Genomic DNA, 17,119 nt, shown 5'->3' with positions numbered 1-17,119 from the left:
AGATTTAAAAGAAAAGAAGAAAAATGGAAATAAAAATTTAAATTTAAACAATGAAACACTTAAAAATTATGTAAGTTTAAAGAGATGATATTGAGAGAAGGATAGAATGAGAGGAGGGGAGGGATAGGAGACATGAAAAACTAAAAAATAAAAGTGCTTAAAATTAGTTATTAAAAAATTAGGGCTGAGAAAGTGGCTCAGTAGTAGAGTGCTTGCCTTGCATGCATGAGACCCTGGGTTCTATTCCTCAGCACCACATAAGCAGAAAAAACTGGAAGTGGAGCTGTGGCTCAAAGTGGTAGGGCACTAGCCTGGAGCTGAAGAGCTGAGGGACAGTGCCCAGGCCCAGAGTTCAGGCCGCATGACCAGCAAAAAAAAAAAAAAAAGAACAGACAAACAAGAAATTATATAGGTACAAAGATATAATATTGCTACTAAAGAATTTAAGCCTAAGAGCTTATGAATTGAGTAATAAATTTCTGGATTAAGTGTGTATACCATGGGGTATAAGGTCTAATAATTGACGACGGTTATATATATGGGGATGAGCAGAATAGCAATTAAGTCACTCAAAAAAGAAAGAAAGAGAAAAAAAAAGAAAAGAAAAAAGTACCAAAAAATTAGAAGAGATAAAAAAGCACACATACACATATACACCTAAAATAAAAATTATGAGAGGAAAAAAAGATTAATAGAAAACAATTAAAAAATAAAATTAAAAAAAAGTTACAGAGTTCTTTTTTTGGAGGGGGAATGTGAAGATCATTTATCTCCACTGTGTCCATAACCAGTCTCTTGGTGGAGTCTCTGGTCTGCTTGTGGTGTTTGGTTTTCCTGTGGCTTGATTGGATTCTTAAGTCAGTTTGTTTGAGCAGGCAGAAAAATTCTCGGCTTTACCCAGGATTTTGTGATCCTCTTCCCAGGCTAGTTCAATGGGAGGGAGATCTGCTTTGAATATCACAAAAGAGGGAGATGGCTGTATCCTCTAGTTTGGAGATGCTGTGGTGAGGCTAGGTTCTGGGTAGAGTTGAGGCCTTTCAGCAAACTAGCTTTTCCCTGAGGGGCTTGCTCCAGAGACACTCACAGGGCCCAGCCTGGATCAATTCTCAGGGTTTGTGTTTACTGAATTTTAATTGATTTTCTAGGCTGCTGTAGGGAGGGGCAGCCTCTGGTTCTGTTTACACAGTGAAGAAAGTCCTGAGGTGGGAGGCGGATCTTCCTCTATCTGGGCTGGGTGATTTTCCCCTGGATGGAGCTGAGCCTGGAAGGTTAGGTCAGGTTCTTGTGACCTGCTAAATGACTTTTCTTTTCTTCCATGGCCTGACTTGGAGCTAGTTGCTCAGGGGCGCCTTTATCAGTATGGAAGATGGAGATCTCTGGTGGTTGGGGAGGGATGGCTTTCCCTCCTCCTCTCCCTGAGAAGGAGTGAGGATGTAAGGGTTCTACACATGCTAGAGTGTTGGTTCCTGAGTCGTCTCTGGTGTGTGATCTGCAGGATGAAGATATCTGCTCCTTGTCAGTTCTTGCTGGTGATGAGTAGAATCTGCTCACCCGCTGTGTCTGGTGCTGTTTTCCCGATCTCTCTCTGTTATAGCTATGGCCGCTATGTCCAGTGTCACTGCTGCCGCATCTGTTGCAGCCTTGGCTACTAGCAAGTGTTCAGTTCTGCCTCCTTGCCTGGATTTTCCCTCTCTGACCAAACTCTCTGTACTGTGATGGCACACTTGGGGTGATTCTCTAGCCTAGGACTGTTCACTAAACAGTGTTTAGGAACACTAAAACTGCTTTCTATGCTGGAGCTTGTTTAGCCTCCAGCTTCTCCTCTGCCATCTGCCTCTGAACCTCTCTAATGAGATTCTTATCTCCAGTTAGCAATCAGAAAACCATAAGTGGACTCTGGTGGAGTGCTTCACTTCAGCTGAAGAGCTCAGGGACAGCACCCAGAATTCATGTCCCATGACTGATAAAAAATAGAAAGAAAGAAAACAAGTGAGTGCTCAGAGCCAGTGGTTCATACCTGTAAGTCTAGCTAGTCAGAAGGCTGAGTTCTAAGGATCAAGGTTCAACACCAGCTTGGTCAGGAAAATCTATGAGATTCTTATTTTCATTTAACCACTGAAACCCACAAGTGACCATGTAATTCAATGTGGTAGAGCACTAGATTTGAGCACAAAAGCTCAGGGGCAGGATCCAGGACCTGAGTTCAAGCCCCACAACAGACCGAAAAAAAAGAAAAAGGAATGAGAAGCCACCTTAATGAAATAATTAGGCAAGTACAATATACAGAATAATTCTTTCCTTCCTTCTTTTCTTCCTTCCATATATCCACATCCTTCCCTCGTTTTTATCCTATAACTTAAACTCAGGGCCTCATGCACTTTACGTAGGTGCTCTACCAGTTGAGCCATACACCTGCTTTTTTAGCATTAGTCATTTTTGTTTTTGTTGGTCATGTGGCTTAAACTCTGTGCCTGGGCGCTATCCCTGAGCTCTTCAGCTCAAGGCGAATGCTTTACTGCTTGAGCCACAGCACCACTTCTGGTTTTCTAATGGTTTATTGGAGATGAGTCTCATGGACTTTCCTGCCTGGGATAGCTTTGAACTGTGATCTACAGATCTCAGCCTCCTGAGTAGCTAAGACTACAGGCATGAATCACCTGCACCCAGCTCTACTTGAGACATTTTTGTGGTAGGGTTTTGTGTTTATGACCAGGCCATCATGGACCACAATCCTTCTTTTTACCCTTTCTGAGTAGATGAAATAAAAAGCACAATGCATTGGTTTCAGATATTGACTGAGATCCAATATTGTGAATGTTTTGCCTGGGCTAACATCAAATCATAGTCCTCTCTGCATTAGTCAAGTCCCAGCAGATAGCATTACAAGTGTGAGTTCCCATGCTTGGCTCAAATTTCTGACGACTGAAACATATGAATGAAGTTTTAATAATTTTAAATGATGAATTTAGGGACAATGGGTGCTCTTACTTGCCTAGTTTCAAATTTCAGCAAAAGTCCCAAATATTAACTTTTGATTTCCTCGAGTAAATTAAATAAGCAGATAATCTTTTAAAAGCAATTAACTGAAGAAAATTTAAACAGAAAACATCCTTACCACTGCAACTTTGGATTCAACACATTGTCAAACATTGCTCATATCATAGTTGTTTTTTTCTGGGCAGTATATTCCATACACGGATCATGCCATTATCAAGTCAAGAGCTAAACAGCCTATAGGCTGTAGGCAAACATACCAAGGGAAGGCATGGTCCAGCAGCATTGTAGGTGGCAATGTCCCAACATAGGACGTGAAGGGTTAGGGAAGCTTAAGTAGAGCTTTTTCCTTAGGAATAATACTCTATTAAGCCATACCTCTTTTTCTGGGTTTATCACTGATTAATTGGAGACATGTCTCATGGACTTTCCTGCTTGGACTGGCCTGAAATCAGGCTCCTCAGATCTCAGCCTCCTAAGCTGTGAGGATTAAAGGCATGAGCCACCAATGTCTAAATAAATTATTCCTTTAATAAAAATCATAATGGCTACAGTATGGTTTAACAGAGAGCTTGAATCCTTATCAGTTTTGTTCCTGACCTGCTATTCTAATAGGACCCACAAAACTTACATTCAATTCTCCACTGAAGTAGAGGGTATCCATTGCATGCTCTGTAGCATCATAAATCACTTGCTGGTGAGGAAAAATACCTCTTTTCCATAGGAAATGCTCAGTAAATTCTGATTATTGAATAATCATAAACCTAGGAGATGGAAAATACTGCTAATCAATCACATTTTTTTTGTTCATTGTGGTACTTGAACTCAGGGTCTGGGTGCAGTCCCTGATCCATTTTCTAGCACTCTACCACTTGAGCTACAGCCCCACTTCTGTGTTGGTTTGTTGTTGTTGTTGTTGTTGTTGTTGTTCATGGGGCCTGATATCTGGGTCTTGGCTCTGTCTCTCAGCTCTTCAGCTTAGGGCTAGCACTCCACTTGAGCCTTAGCACCACTTCCAGCTTTTTCTGCTTGTGTGGTGCTGAGCAATCAAACCCATGTCCTCATGCTTGCAAGGCAAGCACTCTACCACTGAGCCAACTTCCTAGCCGCCCACTTCGAGTTTTTGAGTGATTCACTGGACCTAAGTATCTTATAGGGACTTTTCTGCCCGGGCTGGCTTTGAAACATAATCTTTCCATCTCAACCTTCTGAGTAAGATTATAGGCATGAGCCATCTGTCCATGGATACATCCACATTTTGATACAAGTGAATAAAGCTCAGTGATATAGTGTCTTCCTCTTTAACCAAAAGCAGGCAAATAACCAAAATTGAATTTGAAATTCAGTTGAATCTGAGTCTATATTCTTAACAACTGGGTTGTAAGTTATTTGATCTTTGCACAAGTTTGTTAGTAGATACAGCACACATGTCAGGAATTTTCTATTTCAAATGGCCCATGACACATAGTTGGGTGTGGTATGGTAAGCCTGTAATTCCATCACTTGGGAGGCTTAAGCAGAAGCCTGGTAAGTTCAAGGCCATTTTAGCTATGTAGTAAATGCCATCTCAGAAGGGCAGAAAGTAAATGGCTTCTGTGTCTACAATGAGAAGCCTAAGACTCTCCAAGGCCAAACAGAAAGCATGACCCAAAAGACTAACCCAAAACACCTGGATACCAGCTGTGTCGACTCATTCTTGGGCCAATATAGTGTCACCCAAAGGCACTATTGAATAGTTGGGTCCATGTCTCCTCTTCTTCTCTTCAGAAGGGCCATTTCAAATAATCATTCCTAAAAATGAAAAGACAGCAGTGATAGTAGGATTTCCATTCCAGCATATTTACAAGTCAGTGAGCACTTAGACATTGGCAACTATAATATTAATTGACTAGCAAGTGGCTGGCAGTACCTGAAGAAACTCATAGATCATAGTATATGTTCTGTGAATTAGAATTAATTAAGTTGCTACCATAGCTGCAGCAGGTGCAGTACCAGTTGGGGGAGGGCGGCAGTATCCTTAGCTCCAGACCCTTGACATCTGGAGTGCATCATGAAACCCACCCGCCCTTCACAAAGGCCGAAAGAGAAGGGGGCCACCATAGAATGCTAGGCTCTTCTGGTGTGGCATGAGACCATCACCTCACTTCTCTTTCCTGGCTAGATAAGTTGGGGCTGCGTGCCTGTGTCACTTCACTCCTGATTCCGGTCTGGGTGGGTAGGTGCTGTGTGACTGTACCACCTCACTCTCGCTTCTGGTCTGGCTGTGGTGGGGGCCGTGTGCCCGTGTCACCTCACTCCTACTTCCAGTCTAGGTGGGTGGGGGGTCATGTGCCTGTGTCACCTCACTCCTGCTTCTGGTGTGTGTGAGTAGGGGAGTAGGGGCCATGGTGCCTGTGTCACCTCACTGCTGATTCCGGTCTGGGTGGGTAGGAGCCATGTGCCTGCACCACCTCACTACTGCTTCCTGGCTGGATAAGATGGGGCTAAGCCACTTTTCGCCTCACTCACGCCTATGTTTCCTCACTCCTGCTTCAGGTCTGGGTGAGTGGGGGTTGCGTGTCTGTGTGACCATACTCCTGCTTTTGGTCTGGGTGAATAGGGGAGTAGGGGCCATGTTCCTGCACCACCTCACTCGTACTTCCAGTCTGGGTCGGTCCGACTGGCTCTGAGGTAATTACTCTCTCCAGATGCTGTTTACCGGCATGCACTTCAGCCCATGCCAGAGGTTAGACTTTTCCAATTCTCATAGTAAAGCATGACATTAAGGGATTAATATGGCACCTTGCTAGGTTTGAGAACTCTGTTATAAAATTGTGCACTTGTGTGCGCCTGTGCACTGGTCTAGGGCTTTGAACTCAGGGTCTGAGGTGTCTCTGAGATATTTGATTAAGGTAGAGTTCTACTGCTTCAGCCACAGCTCAACATATGGCACTTTTGTGGTTAATTGAGACTAAAATTCTCCCAGATTTTCCTGTCTGGACTGGCTTTGAACACTATCCTCGGATCTCAGCCTTTTTAGTAGCTAGGATTTACAGGTGTGAACTATGGGCACCTCTGTATTTGCTTGATTGCCATCCAGAGAGAACTGTGCTTGGTAAGTATTCTGGAGTAAAAAGATTTGAACTCTTCAAATGAGCAGTGGTGAAAATACTCAGGTTCTAGCCTGGCATTGGTGGATCAGGCCTCTAATTCTACCGATTCAGGAATGTGAAATCTGAAAATTGCAGTTTGAAATCAGTGTGTGGAGGACAAAGTCTTTGAGATTCTTTATCTCCAACGAACTACCACAAAACCAGAAAGTAGCACTGTAGCTAAGTGGTAGAGCACCAACCTTGAACAAAAATGCTCAGAGACAGCTCTTAGGCCATGGGATCAAGTCCAATAAGCACAAAAACGAAACAAAACAAGAAAAAAACCTGGGTTCTTCAGTAGGAGTTTATCATTATAAATATGTTTTCCATTATATTTAGCTCTGTCATAGGTACATGAATCTTAGGGTATTAAGAAACTTAGCTAAAAATATAGGCAGCATTGTGTGTGTGTGTGTGTGTGTGTGTGTGTGTGTGTGTGTGTGTGTGTGTTTGCCAGTCCTGAGGCTTGAACCTGGGGCCTTAATCTCTTGATTGGATTTTTTCCATTAAGGCTGGTACTCTGCCACTTGGTCCACAGCTCTACTCCCAGATTTTTTTTAATTCTTATTTGGAAATAACAGTTTTACACACTTTTCTGCCTGTGGAAGCCGATTCTGGAATGTGATTATTTGAATCCTAATATAAAATATGTGTGTGCAGATAGCTCTACTATAAAGCTGACTTACATTTCTTCAGCTGTATATGTAGGATTTCTTGGGTGGAACTTCCACACTGGTTTCTGTTGGGGCTGCACTGATTCATTTAATTGCCAACATTGTGTAAGGTATCTTTCCCTACTTCCTTGTGAGTATTTTTGTTTTCTTTTTTAATAGGCATTCTGCTTAGGCAGACATGAAACTTCAACATAGATTTGATTGGCATTTCCTTGATTACTAAAGATGTTGAATATTTTCATGTATTCCTTAGACACCTATATATGTTTTGGGGAATGATCTAGTCAATTTACTTGCCTATTTATTGATAAGCTTGTTCTTAGTGTATTTCATTTTTTGAGTCTATACATCTAGATATTGGGATTTCTTCTGTTACTCAAAAGGCAGGAGTTCAGGCTTATTTTACTAAATCTTAGCAAAAGATGACTTGTGAGCTTCAAATTATTTAATAGATGATTAATTAAAAATGATCAGAAGGTGTGGCTCACACAAGAGAGTGCCTGCCAACAAGTATAAGTTCTGAACTCAGACTTCAGTGTCTACAAAAAAAAGAGATATATTTTATTATTTTACAACAATAAGATTTTATCAGTTATATACTCTCAAAATATGTAATTCTAAATATTTCACTATTCTTCATGGTAAAACTTTTGCAAATTTTAGCATAAACTAACAATTTTAGTTTCTATTTTTTCCTTGGTATTCATTCAAGCCAGCAAAACTGATAAAATACAACTTTGGCCAGGTTCTGGCTCATGTCTGTATTTCTAGCTATTCAGGAGGCTGAGATCTGAGGATTGCAGTTCAAAGTCAGCCTGAGCAGCAAACTCTGTGAGGCTCATGTCTAAATAACCACCAGAAAAATAGAAGTAGTGCTGTGGCTCAAGTGGTAGAGTGCTTTCCTTGAGCTGAATAGCTGAAGGACTGCCCCCAGGCCCCGAGATCAAGCCCCACTTCGAACCAAAAACAAAACAAAACAAAACCAAAATCCAAATTTATATAAAGAGAAAGAATCTCCAAGTTTTTATTCAAGATTTTTAATGCTTGTGGCAAATGATTTATCCGGTAGAAAGTGGAGATCTTATATCTGTCATTGTGATAAACTTGCTACTATGTGGTTGATTCATTTCATTCATCTAACATTGTTGAAGATGAAAAATCCATCAAGGACATGACATATATTTGGCAAAACTGGTAAGTTGAAATGACAATTTTTTTTCTAGTTTGGCAAAGAAGCTCTGGTTTTCCTTCCCTCACCAGGATTTGAACAATGAAAAAAATTGCCTTGATTTTTCCCAAAAGTGAGGAAGACAGCTCATATTCAAATAATTAGAAGATAATGAAAAGAATGTTTAAGACACATAATATATTTAATTTTGAACTTTCCTCTGAAGAAACTACCAAAAATTGGTTATAGCTATTTATATAAAAGAGCTCATTGCAGGTGCCTCATACCTATAATTTGCTACTCAGAAGGATGAGATCTGGGATTGAGATTGGAGCCAGCATGGAAAAGCAATAATTGCATGGATGATGTCCCCTGCCGTTAGATCATATGTGCCTTCCTCCCATCCTCAATGTGAAGCTGTTTCCCCACATTACCATCCTTCTGAAATATTGACATTATCATTGTAATTTCTGGTTTTCTCCTTCAACATGAAAGGTTCATGGAGCAGGCCACTTGCAGCTGTATTCACATCTGTTTCTCCAGTTGCCTACAACATTGCCTGGTCCTTAGTGCTTAGTAGCCTTGTGTAGATGAAACTGCCCTGCTCATGTAATCTCAGAATTCAGTCAGGAAAGCTCATCAAGCTGTGATCTTGTGGTTAATAATTAATTCTTCTAATTATTTTTTTTCTACTTTGTGTATCTAAAGTCCACGTAAGGGTAGATCAGTGGCTGACACCTATCTGTTGTAATGGCAAAGTTGACTGTGACATCATAGAAGATTATTATGAAGCTGCATGAAAACTCATCCACCAAAGCACTGCAAATCACAGCCTCCCACATCCAGGAATAGATTTAACAGCTGTGCAATCAAACCATCATTCACTCTCTGCTGGATTCAGACTCAGCATTTCCCTTTCCTATTTAAAATAAAGAAAAATTCAAGACATGCTTTTTTATATGTCATTGAATTATGGAAATGTCCTTCCAAACAAAAAAATAAGAATGTCATTAGTGGAATGTAAATATAAGGCAAGGAATAAAACAAGTATAAAATTTCCTAGGGAAAAAATCAAAAGTGGCACCTGCTACAAAAGTTGGTCCTTAAAACTAGGACTGGATTCTGACACACACCAGTAATCCTAATATAATATAAGGTAATAAAAGTTTTATTTTTGTGCCAGTCCAGGGTTTGAACTTGCACTCAGAGCCCTGAGTTCTCTTGCTCAAGGCCAACAATTTACTACTTGAGTCATAGCTCCACTTCTTGTATATTTGGTAGTGTAGTGGAAATAAGAATTTACCAGACTTTTCTGCCTGTGCTGGCTTCAAACTGTGATCCTCGATGTCAGCCTCCTGAGTAGGATTACAGGCATGAGCCACCAGTACCAAGCTAAAAGTTACTTTTGTGAGATATAAAAATAAGATATACAAAGCAACATAAACAAACGAAACTTTAGGACAACAAAACTGAAACAAGTTATATAAAAGATATAAAAAGACAAACACGAAGGCCCCGAGTTCAAGCTTCAGGAACAGCACAAAAGAAATAAAGAAGTGTAGAAAAAGAGAAGAAATAGTGAGTGACAGAGTTTTAAATTAATCAATCATTGGTGGCCTACACATGTTGTATTAACTACATAGGAGGATAAAGTCAGAAAATAACATTTAAAGGTAAGCCCAAGCAGGAAATTCCATTGGCCATTTTTCTGTGTGTGCTAGTCATGGGGGTTGAATTTGTTCTACTTTACTCTAGGCTGGAGTTTTATCAATCTCATTAGTGGAATCATTATCATCTAATTGGAGATAAAGAGTATCATGGAATTTCCTATGCAGGCTGGCTTCAAACTTTGATCCTCAGATTTCAGCTCCCTGAATCATTCTGTTATTTCCATTAGACATTATCTCCAATGAACCCCCCAAAAGAAGAAAAAAAAAAAAAACAGCTGGAGCTTGATGTGTGGCTCCAATGGCAGAAATGAGACAATGATTTCTGGGACATTACCAACACCTTTAGATCAATCTCCAGGAACAGTATACACAAGAATAAAATAAATAAATGAAAAGAAAGGTGGAAGAAGAAAAAGGAGAGCCAATTTCAGAGGTTAAAATGAGCAAAACTGAAATAGGTTACACTTGTTCTTGTAGTTACTCAAGGGTCTCACATTTGAGGATCAGTGTTCAAGGCTAGCCAAGGCCGGGGAGTCCATGGACTGAACTCTAATTAGGCAAATACAGTTTAAAAACAAAGCCCCAAATTGTGCTATGACTCATATATTAGAGGTCTAGCATTAAAAATATAGTGGGACTGAACTGGGAAACTGACTCATTGGTCGAGTGCTTGCCTTGCATGCATGATGTCCTGGGTTTAATTCCTCAGCAACACATAGCAGAAAAAGCCAGAAGTGGCACTGTAGCACAAATGGTAGGGCTCTAGCCTCAAGCTGGAGAGCTGAAGGACAGTGCCCAGGACCAGAGTTCAGGCCCCATGATGGGCAAAAAAAAAATAGGGATACAGGTGGACCCATTGCAACAATGAGATGTACAAAATGTTATGTTGAAAAACAAATTTACAACTTTGGTGCAGGGAGGTGGTTTTCAGGGCGATGGGGTTGTGGTGGGGAGATGGCTAGGGATGGGAAGGGGAAACAAAGGAGGAGGCAACAATGCTTGATAAGAAATGTACTCATTACCTTGCTCATGTAATTGTAAGCCCTCTATACGGCATTTTCACAATAAAAAGAAAAATAAATAAATAAAAAAGATAGACCAGAAAAAAATTACTGGGACAATACGTAGACTCTGATTTATATCCCCAAGCCCAGCATTCATGTGGAAATAAAAAAGATAGAAATTAAAATATGTGTTGGAAAATCCAACTAAATTTTCAAAATGAGCATGAATTTTTGTTTCATGTGTGTAATCCTAGATACAAAGATAGATGAAATCTGAGGGTTATGGTGTCTTATCATCAAATCACCAGCAAAACAAACAAACAAGAAAACAGAAGTGAAGCTGTGATTGGAGTTGTAAAGCACCAGTCTTGAGTGAGAAAGCTATGAAACAGTGCCCTGGCACAGAGATCCAGCCTCAGGATCATAAAAATAGTCATAAGAAGAGAACCTGGTGCTGGTGACTCATGCCTGTAATTCTAAAACCTCAGGAGGCAGAAATATGGGAATCCAGCATAAAGGCCAATCCAAGCAGGAAAGTTCAGAAGAGAGTTTTTTGTGGGCCATTCTGGGGATAGTACTGTACTACTCCCAAGTTTTTGGAAGTTAATTGGGGGTAAGGATCTTAGACTTTCCTGCTCAACATGGCTTTGAACCATGAAGGTCAGACCACAGCCTCCTGAAACAGTCCAGGAATTGCATGAGTTCCTGCTCCAGGAGCAACACACCCAAAATAATGAAATTAATAAATGTAAAGAAGGGTAGAAGAAGAGAAGAACCAATAACCGAGGCTTCAATGAGCCAATCAGCCAATCATTGATAGCTCATAACTCTAATTCTAGTTACAAAGGAAGCTAAAATCTGAGGATAATATTTAAAGGCCAGACCATGTAGGAAAGTTCATAAGATGTGTTTGTGTGTGTGTGTGTGTGTGTGTGTGTGTGTCTGTGTGTGAGACCTGTTGCTTGAACTTGTACTGTTTTGCATTTTAGTGGTTATAATTGGTGATATCATGGACTTTCCTGCCCATGCTGGTAGAAAATTTGATTCTCAGATTGAATCCTCATGAATTAGGTCTGGCTCTACATGATAATCATTTCTAATTAACCATCAAAACAGAAAAATAAACTGGAATTGAGCTGTGGTTCTCTTGGCAAAACTGGGAAAATGTTTCCGGGACAGCACCCAGACCCTGAGTTCAAGCCACAGGACAAACACAGAAGAAATAAAAGGAGAACAGAAGTACAAAAGGAAGAGTCAGTGACAGTAGTTGAAGTGAATCAAACATTTGTTGTTCACACATGTTATACGAGGTAGTCAGGAGGATGAAATCTAAGGATCACGGTTCATGACCAGCCCAGGCAGGAGAGTCCATGAGACTCATATATCTAATTTGCACCAAAAATAAGTTACAAGCTGTGCTTTGGTTCATGCGGTTGGGTGGTAGTCTTAAACAGAAAGCTTGGAACAGCACCTAAGCCCTAAGTTGAAAATCTAGACACACATTTAAAAAAACAACCAAAAACCAGAAACTTAAAATGATGGGTAAAGAGAAACATAAAGTTTCAAAATGAGTATGGGCTTTGGTTCATGTTTATTCCTTGTTATTCACTTACAAAAAGAAAGAAAAAAGACCACAAATTATAAAATATGGGAGAAAGCAAAAATTATAATTTCAAAATGAGCCATGTGTTTTTGGTTTATGTGTGTATTCCTTGCTACTAAGAATGTTGAAATATGAGGATTATAGCTCAAAGCCAGCCTGGGCACAGCAGTGACTGAAATTTTTATCTCTAAGTACCCAGGAAAATCTGGAAATGAAGGTGTGATAGTAGTTGTAAAGTACTGAAATTCCATGAAAAACCTGGGAAACAATTCCCAATTCAGCCCTAAGTCAACCAAAAGCAAAACTGAAAGAAGAGAAGACATTACCATTTGAAATTTAAGCCTGGGACTGGTGGTTCTTGCTTATTATTTTAGCTATTCAGGAGGCTGAAGTCTGAATATAACAGTTAAAAGCCAGTCCAAACAGGAAAGTCTATGGAGCTTTTTAACTGTGTGTGCCAACCTTGTGCTTGAATTCATGTAGGAGCACTACCACTCCCAGAGTCTTGGTAGTTAGTTGATGAAAATAGTCTCATGGATTTTCCTGCCAAGGATGGCTTCAACTACAATCCTCAGATTTCAGCCTCCTATGTCTTTCTGGGCTTTACATGAGATTCTTATCTCCAATTAACCACCAAAAGGAAGAAAAATAAAACCTGGTGATTGAACTGTGGCTCCAATGGCAGAAATGAGAAAATGATTTCTGGGAAAGCATCCAGACCTTGATATACACAAACACACACAGAAAGTATAAAATAAATAAATGTAGAGAAGGTAGGATAAGAAACAGACAATTTCAGAGATGAAAATGAGCTAAGCTTAAGTGGCACACACCTCTGATGGTAGCCACTTGGGAGATTCAAATCTGAGGATCACATTTGAAAGCCAGACCTGGTAGGAGAATTCATGGACTCAAATCTAAGTAGCTACTTAAAACAAAACAAAAAGTAATGACCACAAGTTATGCAGTGGTTCATGTCTTAGTGTTCTAATCTTGAATAAAAATTTCTGGGACTGCCCTTGATTTTTCGACCCAGGACCAGCATACACAAGGAAATAGAAATACAAATAAAAAGGTCTAAGAATGGCGGGGAATGTGGCTTAGTAACAGACTGCTTGCCTACCATGTTTGAATCCCTAGGTTTGTTTCCTCAGTACCTCATAAATGAAAAAGACTGAAAGCGGCACTGTGGCGCAAGTAGTAGAGTTCTCACCTTGAGTAGCAGAAGTTCAGGGACAGTGCTCAAGCCCTGAGTTCAAGCCTCAGGATTATGAAAAAGAATAAAAATGTTGTGAGAAAATCCAGTTGAAGTTTCAAAATGAGCAATGCATGAAATTTTGGTCAATATGTGTAATCCTAGTGTCAGAAGGCTGAAATCTGAAGGTTGTTGTTCATAGCCAGCCTGTACAGGGAAGTGCATAAGTCTGCAACTAACCAGCAAAAACCGCCAGAAATAAAACTGTGGTTGTAGTTGTAAAGCAACAGCCTTGAATGAAAAACCAATTGAAACAATGCCCTGACTCAGAGATCCAGCCTCAGCATCACAATAAGAAAATTAAATGGTTGGAAGTAGAGAACCCAGAACTGTTGGTTCATGTCTGTAATTCTAGAAAAGCAGGAGGCTGAAATATAAGATCTTATGTAAAGGCAAACCCAATCAAGAAATTCCAGGAGACTGTTTTGTTTGTGGTGGCCACACTGGGGATAGGTTATTGTTGATTGATTGGAGATGAGAATTTCATTGATTTTCCTGCCCAGGCTGCTTTCAAACCATGATGGCCAAATTTCAGCCTCCTGAGTCAGGCCAATACTTGCATGAGTTCGAGCTCCAGGACCAACACAAACAAAAACAATGAAATAAATGAAAAGAAGGGTAGAAGAAGACAAGAAAGACCAAGTAACAGAAGTTTCATTGGGGACTAATGTTTGTAATTCTAGCTACTTAGGCTAAAATTTGAGGATACTGTTTAAAGCTAAGCTCAAGTATAGGTGTTCATAAGACATGTGTGTTTGTGTGTGTGTATGTGTGTGTGTGTGTGTGTGTGTGTGTGTGTGTGTGTGTGTGTGTTACCAGTCCTGGTGCTTGAACTTGCACTATTTTGCTCAATAATCTACAACTCTCAGATTTTAGTGGTTCATTGGAAAAAAGAGTGTCATGGACTCTCCTCAATTTTTAGCCTCCTGAATCTGGCTTAGCTAGACATGATTCTTTTCTCTCCAATTAACCAACCCACAAAAGCCAAATGTTATGGTTGGTCCCATGTATGCCCTGAGACAACATCTGAGTTTCAATTTCCACTCCCAGAACAAGTAAAAAAGAAAAAAAAGAAAAACAGGTGGAAGCAAGCACATATTAAAGTTTTAAAATGACCCAAATGTTGATGATTATATGTGTAATCCTTTTTACACAAGAGGCTGACAACTGACAATTGCAGAGTCAAGTTAGTCTAGGAAAGAACATGCTTGAGATTCTTATCTCCAGCTACACAGCACAAAGCCTTGAGCTATGGCTGAGGTGGTAAAGCACCAATCTTGAGTGTAAAAGCTAAGATATAGGCCCCAGAGTCAGAGGTCAAGCCACAGGACCCATAAAATTTTCAAAGAAGAGCGGATGAAGACAGGCTGAAATCTGAGAATCGTTGTTCAAAACTACCCCATGCAAGAAAGTCCATGAGGCTTTCTCTGGGTGTGCATCTGTGTGCTATGTTTGGCTTGAATTTATGCTGTTTTGTTCAAGGATAGAGCTTTACCACTCCCAGTTTTTCAGTGATTAATTGGAGCTGAGAGTCTCATGGGATTTCCTGCCTTTGTTGGCTTTGAACCCTGATCCTCAGATTTCAGCCAACTGATTCATGCTGGGCTTTGCATAAGACTCATCTCCTATTAACTAACAAGAGTTAAAAAAAAAAAAACTGGAATTGAGCTGTGGCCCAAGATGCAAACTGGACAGTCACATTCTAGTACAGCACCCAAGGCTTTAGTTCAAGCACAAAGACAAAACAAGTATTGCCACAGCTATACTTTGGCTTATGTGCGAAGCCACTAGTCTTGAAGAAAAAAGCTCTGGCATTGCATCCGGGCCCTCATATATAGCCCCAGGATTAGAACATATACAAAAGTTAAAAAAAAAACAAGGAAAATTATAACAAGATAAAGTGGAAAAAAACATATTAATATTTTTAAATGACCAGTGAGTTTGTGGTTCATGTGTGTAATCGGAGCACCTCAGAAAGCTGAAATCTGAGGATCACGGTTTGAAGCCAGACTACCCAGAAAAGTACATTAGAAACTTATGTCAAATAAAAAAAGCTAGAAGTGAAGCTGTGGTTGAATTTGTAAAACATCATCCTTGAGTCAAAAAGCTAAGAAACAGAAGGGCACTGCTGGCTCTACACTGTAATCTCAGGAGGCTGAGATATAAAGATCATGGTTCAAATCCAGCCTGGTCAGGAAAGCTCATGAGACTCCTTTACTCCAATTAACCACCAGATAACCTGAAGTGGCTCTGTAGGTCAACTGGTAGAGCATTTGCCTTGAGTTGAAGAACACAAAGACAGTGTGTTCAACCCCTACCTCCCTTCAAAATAACTAAGAAACAGCAATGTGGCCCAAAGATCAGATCTATTGGACAAAATAAAAAAGTACTGAGTTTGAAGGCAAGAAAGAGCTAGTTAAAAATATTAAAATAAGATGGGCACCAGTGGCTCATGCTTGTAATCCTAGCTACTCAGGTGGCTGAGATCTGAGGAGCACAGTTCCAAGCCAGCCCAGGCAGGAAATTCTGTGAGACCCTTATCTCTAATAAAGCAGCAGAAAACTGGAAGTGGTTCTATGGCTCAAGTGGTAGACTGTTTGCCTTGAGCTGAAGAGCACAGAGACAGCACCTAACCCAGAATTTAAGCCCCACGAATGACCAAAAAAAAAAAAAAATTAAAATGTCTGCGGTTGATTGCTCATGCCTTTAAATCCTAACTATCCAGGAGGCTGAAATCTAAGGGTTGTAGTTCAAATCCAACCCAAGCAAGAAAGTCCATGAGATTTGTTAATGTAATTACAATACTAGGGCTTGAACTTGCCCTGTTTTACACAAGGCTAGATAGAGTTCTACTACCCACAGCTTTTTGGTGATTAATTGGAAGTAAGAATTTCAGACTTTGCTGCTCAGACTGGCTTCAGACCAAGATCAGATTTCAGCCTCCTTAGTTGTGCTGGGCTTTGCATGAGACTTTTCTTTTTTTTTTTTTTTTGGAGCAGAAAAACAAGGAGATTTATTCCACGTTGGTGTAAGACGGAGCCTGATCTCTGGATCTGCAGCACAGCCAGGGGCTGTGTTCATGTCCATCCAGCAGTGACAGAAGGTTTGCTATCTCAAGTGAGTAAACGAGAGATGTTCTGATTCAGGGGACAGGAGGCACACAGGTGGCAAGAATGCAGAGCCTTACCCCTGAAGGCTTCCAGAAGCAACAGGTGACAGCCACTGTGTACATCTGCCCATCCCCAAGATACTGCCCTGACGCTCTGCTTCTCCTGTTCAAGGAAACTGCATGGCAGAACTCCAGGGAGCCATCGGTGCATAGACCACTGTGTGAACATACAGTTAGGCAGGAAGTAAGGCAACCCGATGGCTCAGAACAATGGCTTGGGTGTTGATTAAAATTAAACCCATACCCTGACTGGCTGACATCAGTGAAACAGCCAGGTCATGTACAGCACAGACTTCCTCACCTGCAGCTTCTGCAGCTGGAAAATGACAGTCCCACTTGGACTCTCTGAGGCCGAAATCTCCCTGCCAGATGTGTGGGAGGAGTTAATGACACATAGTCTGGTTTCTAGGCATGAGAACCCCATGCCAGCAGACCCTAATACAATCTTGAT

Source organism: Dipodomys spectabilis, unplaced genomic scaffold (genome assembly GCF_019054845.1).
Source record: "Dipodomys spectabilis isolate Male_0828 unplaced genomic scaffold, ASM1905484v1 ptg000070l, whole genome shotgun sequence".
Lineage (NCBI taxonomy): Eukaryota > Metazoa > Chordata > Mammalia > Rodentia > Heteromyidae > Dipodomys > Dipodomys spectabilis.
Note: the sequence above shows the minus strand (reverse complement) of the source record.